This window comes from Phoenix dactylifera, chromosome 10, assembly GCF_009389715.1.
Source record: "Phoenix dactylifera cultivar Barhee BC4 chromosome 10, palm_55x_up_171113_PBpolish2nd_filt_p, whole genome shotgun sequence".
NCBI lineage: Eukaryota > Viridiplantae > Streptophyta > Magnoliopsida > Arecales > Arecaceae > Phoenix > Phoenix dactylifera.
This window is the reverse complement of record NC_052401.1, coordinates 14,635,474-14,650,556: the sequence shown is the minus strand read 5'-3', so window position 1 is coordinate 14,650,556 and position 15,083 is coordinate 14,635,474. Positions and strand designations below refer to the sequence as shown.

At 56.5% G+C, this 15,083-nt stretch overlaps 1 pseudogene; it reads right to left on the bottom strand.

Moving 5' to 3' along the window:
- Positions 1 to 2,952: 2,952 nt before the first annotated feature.
- Positions 2,953 to 3,050, bottom strand: LOC120112281 (annotated as a pseudogene).
- Between the last annotated feature and the right edge of the window lie 12,033 nt (positions 3,051 to 15,083).

Here is a 15,083-nt window from a genome sequence, read left to right as displayed (position 1 = left end):
CCTCCCAGCAGCACCCAAGCCTCATCCATCTGCGTTCAAGCTTCCTCCAAGCCGTCACCCTGACTTCACCCCGTGATTTCAGCATCAGCATCCCATGAAGCATCTCGTCCGCATCCGATTCTTCAAGCATCCCAGCTTCTTCGACAAGTCCAAGTTCCAGCCACATCAGCGATCCGCCCATGTGGAAGAGATCCTGATCCCCTTCGATCGGGCCACATAATCCGCAGTCTCCCAGTCTTCCGCATCCGCTTCATCCGCGCGTTTACACCGTGATCCCAGCATCCTGTGAAGCGTTGCAGCCGTCCACAGTTCATCTCCCATGCATTCCAACAGATCCCAGCCTTCCAGAGAACGTTCCAACATCCCGCGAGGCATCACCCGCGTCCGTGTTTCCTTCCGATCCATCCGCTCATCTTCCGGATTCGTGCTCAAGCCCAGCCATCCGCGAAGCATCTTCCGTTCCCAGATCTACTCCTCAGCGTCCGGGATACTCGGAAGCCAGCAAGAGAGAAGCATCCCGTGTGATCAGGTGACCCATCGGGAGATATAGGAGGGCTCTCATTTGAAAACAAAGAAAAAAATAGAGGAGGAGAGAAACAGGGGAGGCCCTGTTTCCGAAAATAAAAAGAAAAAAAAAAGGGATAGGAACAGGGGAGATTTTTCATGTTGATGGCCGGCTAATCCCTTTGGTCTAGGGTGATGGGAGAACCCTTGACTTGTTACTTTCTTGGAGTAAACTCTAAACTATTGTTCTATTCAATTTAGATCTTTTGATATATTTTGGTTTCTTGCTTGCCTATGTTGTAGATAGTTCTTTAATGGTTTATATCTATTCATGCATGGATTACTTTATTATTTGATTTGTCGTAGACATAACCGGCACGACGAATGCTTAGAAATTGAGTTCGTGTGCTCAAACAATATATTCCATGATTAGATCTATCCTACATTTGAACTTTTAAATCAGAAACCGTAGAGTTTATATCTTGAATGTATTATTGTCAAGGGGGATTCCGGATCCCTAACCATCTCTTTATTATCGAACTTAATCTATTAATTAGTTTCTTTAAACTTCAAAACATCATCTTAATCCACATATTTATTGAATTAATTAATATGAAATTATACTAAATAATCTCATATATATTTCGTTCCCTAAGGATTCGAACTCGGACTCCCGAGAATTTACTACTTGTGCGATTCTCCTGCACTTGGGAGATTAGTTTCGCGAAAATATTTTTGCGAGCGCGTCAAGTTTTTGGCGCCGTTGCCAGGGAATGGCTGATTTATTAGTATAATTTTAGATTCAATTAGTACTTTAGTAGTTAGTCTTTTTCTTTCAAAAATAAAAAAAAAAATTTCTTTACTGCTGTTTTTTTATTCCCTGCATAGTCTGCATCAAACTCTGATATCAAAGTAAGTAACTATCTGATTGAACTCAAATTTGGTCTTCAGGTGCAGGACCTATTTTTCTTTCATCTGAACGGTCTGATTGACATTTTGAAACTTTTAAGACCATTAGATTAATACGAAACCTTGCTGCTTTCTGTTTTGAATTTTCTGCATTTAATTTTTTTAGAATCAGAATTTTATTGTTATCATATCTCATTAACCCTTGTTGCTAATTGAAAATTTAAGAAAAAAACTTTAAGAAAAGATCAAGGGTGATTATTCAAAAATTAAAAAGAAAAAGAGGAGGAAAAATCTAAAATTTCAAATTTCAAATTTCAGAATTCAAATTTCAAACTTCAACTCATAAAATTTTTTAAAAAAATAAATAATTTGCTTGATCACCTATTCAATGAAATTTAATGTCATGTCATAAAACATTAAAAAAAAAATCTCTTGATTGTTGCATATAGTATAAGGCATCAGCATAAAATATTCTAAGGGCTGAACCCATTTAAAAAGATAAGGTCGGAATTTCATCACTCGTCCTTAGCCCAAAAATTACCCCATTGCATAAATATCCTAAGCTTAACTAAAATCAACTAGACATTGGCCCCTAAGGACATTCGAGCTCAATAGGACGAAGACCACCGAAAGTTGCACCAATTTCGCTCTGTGGCTTAGTTGATGTCTAGGCAAGCTTTGTCCCTATAAGAGAGACAGTTCATCTGTTTGAGGCAAGTGGGTTTTAAGTGGGACCTTTGCGAACGCATCGTGACCCTCCACTTACCTGGGAGCTTACCTGGTTAACTCGGTTCATTAGACCGGATTGGAGGCTTAGGTGCCCTCTTCAAACCAGTTAGGAGCTGTCTAGAAATTTAAGAAAAACATTAGAAATTGAGGTGTAATGTTTTGTTACATGTTTGATTGTGAATAGATTTTTGTTTTAGGGTGTCGTTTTAGGGTATCTTTAGTTGGTACTTATATTTATATTTATTTTTAAAAAAATATATAAAAAAAATTTAATTAAATTTTGTATGCTAGGTTGGAATAGGAACAACACTGGGCGTCTGAATCGACAAATTTTTGACAATTCCTTAAATCAAAATATTGAAACTCTTTCGCAAAATCTCAGATCTGGTGAGATGGCTGATGATGATGTAGGAAGTCACCATGGTGATGAAGGTAGACCCCCAGTTATGACACTTCGACAATACTTACACCCTACTAGGACTAGTCAACCTTCATGCATGATTATTCCTGAAAACGTAGGACACTTTGAAATCAAACCAGGAGTAATTCAATTGCTGCCCAAGTATCATGGAATGGAATCCGAGAACCTTTATCTTCACCTTAAGAATTTTGAGGAAATTAGCATCACATTTAGAGTGCCAAATGTATCGGAAGACGTCCTTAAATTGACCTTGTTTCTTTTTTTTCTTAAAGGATAAAGCCAAAACATGGCTGAACTCCTTGAGACCTAGATCGCTAGGAACATGGCATGATATGCAAAGAGAATTCTTGAAAAAATTCTTTCCCGCACAAAGGACTAATTTTTTGAAAAGGCACATTAGTAATTTCCAACAAAAAGACCATGAAACATTTTATGAATGCTGGGAGAGATTTAAAGAATTGCTCCTCTCTTGTCCTCATCACGGGTTTGAAACATGGAGAACCATTAGTTTCTGTTGCTGGGGGTTCAAACCGAGAACGATTGGCACAGCGGTGTGAACGGGGTTCCCTTGGAATTGCTTCGGTTGCGCTCCACCTTCCGCCGGAAAACCTGCAAGCAAGCCTCGCACCACCACCGGGGTAGTGGGGGCCCTCCGACGATCAAGTTAGGGAAGATCGAAGGAGAAGGAGAGGTAGCAGGTAAGATAATACTCTGAAAAATCTTGCTTACCCTCCCCCTTCCCCCCCAGTCGCATATATACCAGGCTGGGGGGTTCTTTTGGGGATTGGTCATCGTGTGGCGCGATGGGGTTGCCACTGACATGGCCGTTACAGGGCGTCGTGGGGCAGCGCTGGGTACGGCTATGGCAGGGCGTAGTGGAGTTCCGTTTTGTACGGCTGTTACAGGGGATCGTGAAACAGCGTCGGATACGGCCGTTGCAGGGAGTAGTGGAGCAGGGGGCCGCGGCGTGCCTCAGAGGAACAGTCTGTTGTGGTCAGAGATTGCCGACTCGGAGTCGGATTGCTGGTTCAAGGGGCAGCCGACTCGGGGTCGGGCTGCGGAGCCGAAGATATCCGACCCGAGGTCGGATTGCTGGATCAAGGGGCAGCCGACTCGGGGTCGGGCTGCGGAGCCGGAGATATCCGACCCAAGGTCGGATTGCTGGATCAAGGGGCAGCCGACTCGGAGTCGGGCTGCGGAGCCGAAGATATCCGACCCGAGGTCGGATTGCTGGATCAAGGGGCAGCCGTAGTCTTTCCGGGCGCGCGTGCCGGTCACGTGGGGCATGGTGGCTAAGTTCCCCCGTAACAGTAGCCCCCCACTTCCGAGCCTGGAACCAGGAGGGGAACAGGTGAAGGGAGTGATGCTTCGAGATTGCCGCCATCCCTCGGAAAGGCGCGCGCGCTTCGAGCTCCCCGCCTTCTTTACGGCGTATGGCGGTTGTCGCTGATCTGGCGGTCTGCGGATTTCGGCGGACATCCTTCCTTAATGGCGTCGATTCGCCTTTGGGGCGCGAACAAACCTTCGGCAGCCAGGCGTCCTCTGGCGCCACCGAGGCGTCACCCGCTTTTCCGCCTATTTAACCGGGGGCCCTCCCCCGTCCGCCTTTCTCTTCACAGGCATCCTCGAGTTTCTCCCTTGTGCTGCTGCCGTTGCCGTCGGGCTGTTCGTTCGCTCCTCCTTTGGCGCTCTCAGAGCCGTTCTTCCTTCCCTTCCGGTGAGTTGCCCCACTCTGCAATTTAGGGCCCTCCGTACTTTCTCCTTTCGTATTAGTGTACCCCAGTCGTTCCGGTCCCTTCTCCTCTCTTGACCCCGTCCTGACCGTAGATTCACTGGCCGTTAGGGATGGACGAAGTAAGAGCAGACCGCATTCAGTCGGAGCTGGTCCCCGAAGACCTAGATAGGTTCGTGGCCCGGTACCACCTTCCCGAAACCTGCAACGTTACGCTCCCGGGGCCTGAGGAGAGGATGTCCCATCCTCCTCCAGGGAAGGTCGCCATCAATGAGGACATCCTTCGGGCTGGGTTCCGCCTTTCCCTCTCGGACTTAGTCGTGCAGGTGCTTCGAGGTTTAAGAGTGGCGCCGACGCAACTGGTGCCGAACTCATGGCGTACCCTGACGGCCTTCCAGGTTCTCTGCCGCATGCACGAGGTTTCCGCCACCCTGACCATCTTTTGGGAATGCTATGGCCTGAACGGCCACCCCCGGGACAGAGGGTGGTGGTGCTTTGCGGCGCGGCGAGGGTGCGGCCTCGTCAAGGAGGCTCCTTCCTCCATTCATGGCTGAAGGAGCGTTTCTTTTTCATCGACGTAGATCCCTCTTGGGGAATCGGGACAACCTGGGAGACGCCGATGAAGTCCCCGATCGGCCTATCGAGGTTGTCGAGGGAGGAGTCCGATGGCGTCGCCGTCTTGAGGGGGTTGGTTGCCGAGGGCCGGCTCCCCCCGGTGGCTAGCCTTATTTCCGAGGATGCCTTGGTGAACGTCGGTCTGAGCTCGGTCCCCACCGACCGTGAGCCCGCCACCACTTCTTCTTTTTTAGCTCTTTTCTCCTCTTTCCTTTCTTCTTTCCATTGGTTTCTTAGTTTCTAACCATCTCGTCCTTTTTGCAGAAATCGACGACGTCATGCAGTCGGACAAGGCAATGGCTGTTAGTAGGGCGTCCCTACTGGAAGCGGTCCAGAGGAAGAAACAGACTCCTCCGAGCGTGGTCCCACCGGCGAAGAAGCCCCGCCAGCAGGCGACTCCGACGTCGACAGACGGGTCCGGGCCCATCGATCAGGGGGACGCCGCGGGCTCGGACCGACAGTTGACGCCGTATCAGCCCTCCGGTGATGAGACTATCGTTTTTTCCGGAGGTGTCATCCGAGCGCGCCTGGGGCGGCCGGGTCGGACGCAGTCGGTCCCCAGCCCGATCTTCGACTCGGTCGGCTTCGGATGATACGAGAAGGGGGGGCGCGCCGAGGCCCCGGCCGAGCGGGACCCTGTCGATCTCTGGCGCGGCCCCTGCCCCGCACACGGTTGGCATGACTCTCTCCCAAGCGATGGGTAAGGGTAAGGCCGCAGAACCACCGTCCGGCTCCGGGGCGAAGTCGGGGTCGGCCTTCACTTTCGCCGGCGCCCGAAACCTCGTCGAGACGGTGCTGCTGGAGAGGGACCGTAGGCAGGTCCGGCAGATGAGCATCCCTGAAGTCGGAGCTGCCAGCTGCGTCTGTCTCATGTCGGTGAGTGTTCTTTTGGTCGCTTTCGTCGTTTATAGGCTCTGTTGATCCCCGTCTGACGCTCTCATTTTTCCTATCTCTTAGCTCGTCCAGTACATGATCCGCCTGGAGGAGAGCCACGAGGAATAGGCGAGGCTTCTGGCGAGGACCGAGCGCCGACTGAAAGCTGTAGAGGAGGGAGGCCAGGCTGCGGCGGGGAGGACGACCAGGGACCTCGAAACGAGGCTCCAGGTGGCCGAAGAGCGGGCACTCGGCTTCGCCGTCCTCGAGAGGCAACTGTTGGATGCTCAGAAGCAACTCAAGGTTGCCTCGGGTCTCGAAAGCGAGATCAGGAAGGCGGAGGAGCGGGCCGAAAAGCAGTCCCGGAAGGCTGCCGACTTCCGGGAGAGGTGGGAGAAGGCCCAGCAGTCGGCCGACAACGCCCGCAACCGAATCCGATCTCTTGAAGCCAAGCTGGCCGAATTGGAGTCGGCCTTGGAGGGGACTCGTGCGAGCAACCAGGAGCTTCATTCGCGCCTGGAGGAGGCTGAGGCTGCTCGCGTCGCTGCCGAGGCGAGGCACATGGAGGCTCGGGCCGATCTGCTGAGGGTCTCCTCCGAGGCGGACGACCGGATTGTGGCGAAGGTCATGGAAGCGAAAGCTCAGATTACGGAGCGAGCGGAGGCTGTGCTGGCCGAGAAGAGCGCGGAGATCGGGCGTCAGGCGGTACAGGCCTATCGTCAGTCCGCCGAGTTCATCCGTGACATGTCGGACGCGGGGTCCGACTCCTTTGCCTTAGGCTTCGATGAAGGCCTGGCAAGGGTGTCCTCTAAATACCTCGAAATTGACCTGAGTGGGGTCTCCCTCCTCGACTCCCCTCCGATGCCATTGCCTGCCGATTATCCAACCGTCTCCCCATCCTTCGTGGACGTGCTCGCCGTTCCCGACTCAGGGGTTCCTCCAAACTGACTCTCTGTACTTTTCTTTATTCTTTTCTTTGTATGTTGGCGTTTTGCCATGTTGTATGGGTCTCGGCCCTGATGCAATGAAAGTTAATGCAAACAGAGTGTTTCCTCATTTCACTTTCGTCCTTCCTCTTCTTAACCCTTGGTAGCGTCTCGCCGACTCCTGACTCTTGAAGTTCTTCCGGCGCTAGGCCAGGCATCCGAGGGTTAGGCCTCAGAAAATTCTTCCGGCGCTAGGCCAGGCATCCGAGGGTTAGGCCTCAGGAAATTCTTCCGGCGCTAGGCCAGGCATCCGAGGGTTAGGCCTCAGAAAATTCTTCCGGCGCCAGGCCAGGCATCCGAGGGTTAGGCCTCAGGAAATTCTTCCGGCGCTAGGCCAGGCATCCGAGGGTTGGGCCTCAGGAAATTCTTCCGCTGGTCGGCCAAGGCTGGCGCAAGCCGAGGCGACCGGTCGGGGCTTCAGGCTAGTCTGCTCCCGGGATGATCATCGGGTTAGCCTGGCATCCGAGGGCCGAGCCTCGGAGAATTCCGCTCGTTGGTCGGCCAAGGCTGGCGCAAGCCGAGGCGACCGGTCGGGGCTTCAGGCTAGTCTGCTCCCGGGATGATCATCGGGTTAGCCTGGCATCCGAGGGCCGAGCCTCGGGGAATTCCGCTCGTTGGTCGGCCAAGGCTGGTGCAAGCCGAGGCGACCGGTCGGGGCTTCAGGCTAGTCTGCTCCCGGGATGATCATCGGGTTAGCCTGGCATCCGAGGGCCGAGCCTCGGAGAATTCCGCTCGTTGGTCGGCCAAGGCTGGCGCAAGCCGAGGCGACCGGTCGGGGCTTCAGGCTAGTCTGCTCCCGGGATGATCATCGGGTTAGCCTGGCATCCGAGGGCCGAGCCTTGGGGAATTCCGCTCGTTGGTCGGCCAAGGCTGGCGCAAGCCGAGGCGACCGGTCGGGGCTTCAGGCTAGTCTGCTCCCGGGATGATCATCGGGTTAGCCTGGCATCCGAGGGCCGAGCCTCGGAGAATTCCGCTCGTTGGTCGGCCAAGGCTGGCGAAAGCCGAGGCGACCGGTCGGGGCTTCAGGCTAGTCTGCTCCCGGGATGATCATCGGGTTAGCCTGGCATCCGAGGGCCGAGCCTCGGGGAATTCCGCTCGTTGGTCGGCCAAGGCTGGCGCAAGCCGAGGCGACCGGTCGGGGCTTCAGGCTAGTCTGCTCCCGGGATGATCATCGGGTTAGCCTGGCATCCGAGGGCCGAGCCTCGGGGAATTCCGCTCGTTGGTCGGCCAAGGCTGGCGCAAGCCGAGGCGACCGGTCGGGGCTTCAGGCTAGTCTGCTCCCGGGATGATCATCAGGTTAGCCTGGCATCCGACGGCCGAGCCTCAGGGAATTCCGCTCGTTGGTCGGCCAAGGCTGGCGCAAGCCGAGGCGACCGGTCGGGGCTTCAGGCTAGTCTGCTCCCGGGATGATCATCGGGTTAGCCTGGCATCCGAGGGCCGAGCCTCGGGGAATTCCGCTCGTTGGCCACGCGCCTGTCACTTGCCGCTCGACGGGGTTTCTCCGTGGCCAGCTGCGATCGTGTTTCTCCCCCTCTCGAAGCGTCGCCTGGGGAACACTAGAAGGCCATTAAATGCTAATTGAGTCGTTACCTGAGAAATCGGACCGGCCAGTTGCTGCTTGCGAGGAGTGCCAGTTAAGCGGCCGCGATACGCGCGTTCTTCGAGGCGGATGCGGCCTGGGCGCGTGCGGAGATACGTGGGCCGCGGGATACACGCCGTCCGGAGTGTCCTGCACAAAGAATGCAATTAAGGAGAATGATGCCTAGGAGATCGTGGGGGGATAAACCTCGAGAGCCGGAACGGCTCCGGATTCGATGTGCCCGCATTTATTGGAGCCACCCGCATCGGAACGACCGGGGGGCCACAGTTTGGCTATAAATATAAGCGCAGGTGCGGTGGATCCTGCCAAACCGGAGCTGTTCAGGTTGCCATGGATCGTGGACCTCCTCTCCGGCGCGTGGCTGGGAAATCTCAGCCGGAGGAACGGGAGGCGCGCCCCTCACGACTTCCACCAACTAGCCGTTTCATCTGGGATCAACGGGAGGATTCTCCCCGGTGGAACTCCGCTCTAGGCGTTTCATCCGGGATCACACCTCCTCGCGCTCTTCTCCCTTATATTCCTTTCCTCCCCTTCTTCTGGGAGGACCGGAATATCCCTTGGAGGTGGCGTTCCTCTAGAAGCAGTGTGAACTTCTTCTTCGTCCACGCCGGCTCTTCGTCTTTTGCGTGAGGCGTCGATGGCGCCTCCGGGGGGAAGCACCCACGGCCAGTGGGATTGCAGCTGCTTCGGGCGGAGGGTTCGGGATCCCAGATCTTCAGCGCCACAGAGTCCCCACCTCTTCCTTAGTTTCTTTACTCCCCAATCCCCCTCTGGGAATTCTTTGTAATCACACGAACACGCCATTGTAACCAGGAATTATTGAAATGAAAAGAACTATATATTTTTTGAGCTGTCTTTCTGGCTTTGTCTTTCTACTGGTAATATACCCGCAGGTTAGCGGAATTCCAGCTCCTTGGAATTTCTCGACCATCTAGTGCCTCCAACTGGTAGGAGCCAGGTCGGTTTACCCAGCGAACCCTATACGGGCCTTTCCAATTTGGCGCCAGCTTCCCACCTTCTGCGAGCTGAGATGCTTTGGCCCGCCTTAGCACCAGATCTCCGATTCTGAAAAGTTTTGGTCGGACCTTGGAGTTATAATACCGGGCCACCCTCCGCTGATACATCGCCATCCGGACCTGCGCCATTTCCCTCGCTTCTTCCAAGAGGTCCAGGTTCCCTCGGAGCTGCTCCGGATTGGCCTCGGGTCGGTGCGCGGCCACCCGGGGCGAGGGAGTCCGAGCTCCACGGGGGACGACCGGTTCCGTGCCATAGGTTAGGCCGAAAGGCGTCTCCCCGGTAGGGGTCCGATGCGTGGTCCGATACGCCCAAAGGACGTTCTCGAGTTCTTCGACCCAAGCTTGCCTCGTCCGACCGATTCGCGCCTTAATTCCTTGGAGGATTGTCCGATTTGTCACTTCGGCCTCACCGTTGGTTTGGGGGATGCGACACAGATGTGAACCGATGCTCGATCCCGAACTCCTCGCAGAAGTCACGGAAAATGCTTGTTGTCGAACTGTCGACCATTATCCGAGATGAGGACCTGGGGTACCCCAAATCGGACAATGATGTTTTTCTTTACGAACTTCCGGACTTGCGCCTCCATGATAGCGGCTAGCGGCTCCGCCTCCACCCACTTGGTGAAGTAGTCGATTGCAACAATCAAGAATTTCCGCTGGGCGGAAGCGACGGGGAACGGTCCGAGGATATCCATTCCCCACTGTGAGAAGGGCCAGGGTGCGGTGATTGGTGCCAAGGGGACAGAAGGGACTCTCTGGACGTTGGCGTGGCGCTGGCAGGCGTCGCATTTCCGTACGTGATCCTTTGAGTCCTCCAACAAGGTAGGCAATAATAGCCTTGCCTCATGATCTTGTGCGCCAAGGACCTAGCCCCGAGTGCGATCCGCAGACGCCCTCGTGGACTTCGCCGAGGACGTAGGCCGCCTCCAAGGGGCGGAGGCACCTTAAGAGGGGGGCGGTGAACGAGGTCCGATACAGCCTCCCTTCATAGAGTACGTAGTGGGCGGACTTCCTGACAAGTCGCCGAGCTTGATCTTCGTCTTCAGGGAGGATCCCTTCGGCGAGGTAGGCGACGAGCGGGTCCATCCAAGACGGCTCCGGGTCAATCGCCATCACCGCCCCAGCCTCGCCGATGCTCGGGCATCCAGGGTCTCCAGGTAGATTGCCCTCGATAGGTTGCGCGCCTCTGCGCCCACCAAGCGGGACAACCTGTCGGCCCTGGCATTTTCGCTTCTGGGGACCTGCTGGAAGTCGACACTGCCGAGGTCGGGAATGAGTGCTTGCACCTTCCGGACGTAGTTCTGCATGGTCGGGCTCCGGGCCTCGAACTCCCCACGGACCTGCCCGACCACCAGCTGGGAGTCGGTGAAGACCTTCAAACGCCGGATGCCGAGCTCCCCGGCGAGTTTGAGTCCCGCGACTAGGGCCTCGTACTCCGCCTCATTGTTGGTCACTGGAAATCCAAACCTCAAGGCATACTCGGCTATCACTCCATCAGGACTGGTAAGTACCAGCCCGGCCCCTCCACCCTCGGGGTTCGACGACCATCGATGTGAAGCGTCCAGGTCGGGAGGTCGAGGCTGGGCATTTCCGGCGGTCTAGGTTCCGCCACCTGCACCGTGCACTCAGCGAGGAAGTCCGCGAGCACCTGGGCCTTGATGGCGGGCCGAGGCTGGTAGCGGATGTCGAACTCACCGAGTTCTATTGCCCACTTCACCAGCCGTCCCGCATTCTCGGGGTTGCTGAGGATCTGTCGTAGTGGTTGATCAGTTAAGAGGGTGACAGAATGGGCCTGGAAATAGGGGCGGAGCCTCCTGGTCGCGGTCAGCAGCGCGAAGGCGATCTTTTCAGCCTTCGTATACCGCGCCTTGGCATCCCGTAGGACCCGGCTGATGTAGTACACGGGCTTCTGGAGCTTTGCCTCTTCCCGAACCAGCACCGCACTGACCGCGGTTGGGGAGACCGCCAGATAGAGGTAGAGCATCTCCCCTTCTTGCGGCTTGGACAGCAGGGGAGGAGACGCCAGGTATTCCTTGAGCTGGTCGAATGCTGCTTGACATTCGGCCGTCCAGAGGAAGTCTTTCGGGCGTTTTAACACCTTGAAGAATGGTTGGCAGCGTTCGGCCGATTTTGCCACAAATCGTCCGAGCGCGGCGACCCTTCCAGCGAGCTCCTGAACCTCCTTCACTTTGGTCGGAGGGGACATACCTTGGATGGCCTTGATTTTGTCTGGGTTGGCTTCGATACCCCGCTGGTTGACAATGAAACCGAGGAACCTCCCGGCCGAAGCGCCAAAGGCGCACTTCGCTGGGTTCAGCTTCATGCGAAACTTCCGCAAGGTGGTGAAAGTCTCCTCCAGATCCACGATGTGCTGGTCTGCCTGGCGGCTCTTCACCAGCATATCGTCCACGTACACCTCCATATTCCGGCCGATTTGCTCTTTGAAGATTTTGTTGACGAGGCGCTGGTAAGTGGCGCCAGCATTCTTCAGACCGAAGGGCATTACCTTGTAGCAGTACAGCCCCCGGTCTGTTATAAAGGCAGTTTTCTCCTCGTCCTGTGGGGCCATCATTATCTGGTTGTAACCGGAGAAGGCGTCCATGAAAGACAGCAGCTGATGTCCGAAAGTCGCGTCGACCAGTTGGTCTATCCGCGGAAGCGGAAAGCTATCCTTGGGGCACGCCTTGTTCAGGTCGGTATAGTCGACGCACATCCTCCACTTCCCGCTCGCCTTCCGGACAAGTACGACATTTGCCAGCCACTCGGGGTAACTCACCTTCCTTATGAATCCTGCCTCCAAGAGTTTGTCTACCTCCTGGTCGATCACCCGGATCCGATCCGGGGTACAGTGTCTCTTCTTCTGCTTCACTGGCCGGTGGGTCGGGTCGACGTTGAGGGCGTGAGAGATGACCTCCGAGTCGATCCCAGGTACATCGGCCGCCGACCAGGCAAATACATCGGCATTGGCTCGGAGGAATTCCACCAACCGGGCCCGAGCTCCCGGGTCGAGATTGGCGCCGACCCGGACCGCCCGGTCCCGGCGGCCTTCCTCGAGGGGAACTTCGACCACACCCTCGGCCGGCTCCCCTGCCGGCAAGGCCACCTCGTCTCTGGCATCAAGGGACTCGACGCTTAGGGCTTCTGGCGGGCTTCTTCCCTTTGAGGGTCGCTAAGAAACATTGCCGTCGCGGTCGGTTGGTCACCTCGGACCTCCCGATCCCGACCGTCGTGGGGGAACCGCATGAGCAAGTGGTACGTGGAGACCACCGCACGAAGGGCGTTCAGCCCGGGTCGTCCAGAGGATAGCGTTGTAAGCCGAGGGAACACGGACGACCAAGAACCCGAGTCGCACCGTGGCTTCTGCGGGTGCGACGCCCGCAGTCACAGGCAGCTCAACGAACACCTTCCACCGGACAGCGTCACCGGTGAATCCTACGAGGGGGTGGACATTTTGTGCAACAATTGTCTGGACAAGCCCAGCTTTTGGAAGGCCTCGTAAAACAAGATTATCAGCTGAGCTTCCACTATCCACAAGAACACGCCTTACATCATAGTTTGCCATGGTGAGGGAGATTACCATTGGCGTCATCGTGGGGGTCTGAACCCCCTTTACATCCTCATCACAAAAAAGTGATTACGTTCGCCGACCCTCTGCCTCTTTGCGACGGCCGCCCCCGACGCCTCCGTCGAGCCCCCTGCGTTCCTCACGGGTCGGGGTAGCCCCCAGTGATAGTGTGGATCACGCCCGCAACGGGTCGATTCTGCTCCGAGGCCCCGGAGGAGCGGGTCGGCCGGACGCGGGTCTGCGGGGACGATCGGTCGCTCACATATCGACCGAGACGCCCCGGCGGATGAGAGCCTCGATCTCGTCCCGAAGCTGGAAGCAGTCTTCCGTGTCAGTGGCCGTGATCTCGGTGTACTCACAGTACGCCCGGGAGGGCCTCTTCCAGGATCTTCCGCATCTGTCTCGGGGCCGGGAGAGGTTCTCCCGCCCCTTGATCTCCATAAGGATCTTAGCCGGGAGTCAGGGAGAGGGTGTACCGGTTGAACGTCGGGGCAGAGAACGAGGCGTGGGGCGCCGTGGTTCTTCGCCGGCGACGGGGCTTCTGCGCCGACGCTGGGGCGTCGGGCTCCTCCTCTGGCGTGCCTCTTTCCGCCTTTTCTTCCCAAGCTTTGGAGGGATCTCGGCGGCCTCCTTGCTCCGGTGGGCGGCCGCCTCCTCGGCGTCCGCATATGGTTCGCCCGGGACAACAGCTCTGGGAAGCTCCGCGGCAGGCGTTTGTCCAGGGGAGAAGGTGAGTCTGCCCTTCCGGAAGCCACGCTCAGGGCTGAAAGAGCTACCTCCTGACTCAGGCTCCGGACCTCCAGCGTAGCCCTGTTGAAGCGGGTAAGATAATCCCGCAGGCTTTCTCCCTCGTTTTGCCGGGACATCAAAGAGGAGTCGGAGGACCAGTCGCCGCCGGCTACTGACGGCGAAATGAGTGACGAAGAGGCGAGTGAACTGGTCGAAGGACCGGGATTGAGTCAGCCTCCAGCCCGGCGAACTATGCCCTCGCCGGGCCACGGAGGGTTGCCGGAAAAGCCTTGCAGAGAAGGGGATCTGAGTGCTCCGTGGAGGAGCATAAGGGTCCTGAAACTCTCGACGTATCCCGCGGGTCGCCGCCCCGTCATAGGGCTCTATCGCCGTCATTTTGAACCCCCGGCGGATTCGGGGTCCGCAGGATCCTCGAGGCAAGCGCGGGCTGGGGAGGAGATCTCTAAGTCGGCGAAAGGGATCTTTGGGAATGGCCCTTCAGGACCTGGAGTTGCGGTGGGAGATCGTTCCACCCGCCGGTCTAGGGGAGCGCGACCGGTGGGTGGGAGACAAGGAGCGGCGAGAGGGGGACCGACTGAGAGCGCGGTTCCTCGAGATTAGGGGGTCTGGAACGCGCCCGGGGCCCGCCTCTCGGACCCCGCGCGGCTCCGTTGGAGGGTCCCGCAGAATGGAGCGTGCCTCGAGAATCCTCCTCGCCACCGCCGCGCTCATCCCCATTGGGAGAGGAGAGGAGCGCGGAGTTCGAGGAGGACAGGCGAATGTCAGGCCGCGGGCGGCTCCTTGAAGCCCGCTGCGGCGCTCCGAAAAAATCGCCACCCTGCAGATTCCTGCACCGCCTCCAGCGAGGGTTGCGAACCTGCTGGGGTTAGTTTGGTCGAACTGGGCGGCTTCGACCGTCTGAACGGGCGGTGGGGAGGTGGAGTGTTGCTGAGAGTGTGTTGGAGATGCAGCGGCCTTCCGGCCAGAGGCGTGAGAGGCCCCGCGACCGGAAGCATTGGAAGCTCCACGACCACCTCGCCGTGCCATTACGATCGCTCTGAGATCCGGCCCTCCTCTAGCGCCAACTGTTGCTGGGGGTTCAAACCGAGAACGATTGGCACAGCGGTGTGAACGGGGTTCCCTTGGAATTGCTTCGGTTGCGCTCCACCTTCCGCCGGGAAACCTGCAAGCAAGCCTCGCACCACCACCGGGGTAGTGGGGGCCCTCCGACGATCAAGTTAGGGAAGATCGAAGGAGAAGGAGAGGTAGCAGGTAAGATGATACTCTGGAAAATCTTGCTTACCCTCCCCCTTCCCCCCAGCCGCATATATACCAGGCTGGGGGTTCTTTTGGGGATTGGTCATCGTGTGGCGCGATGGGGTTGCCACTGACATGGCCGTTACA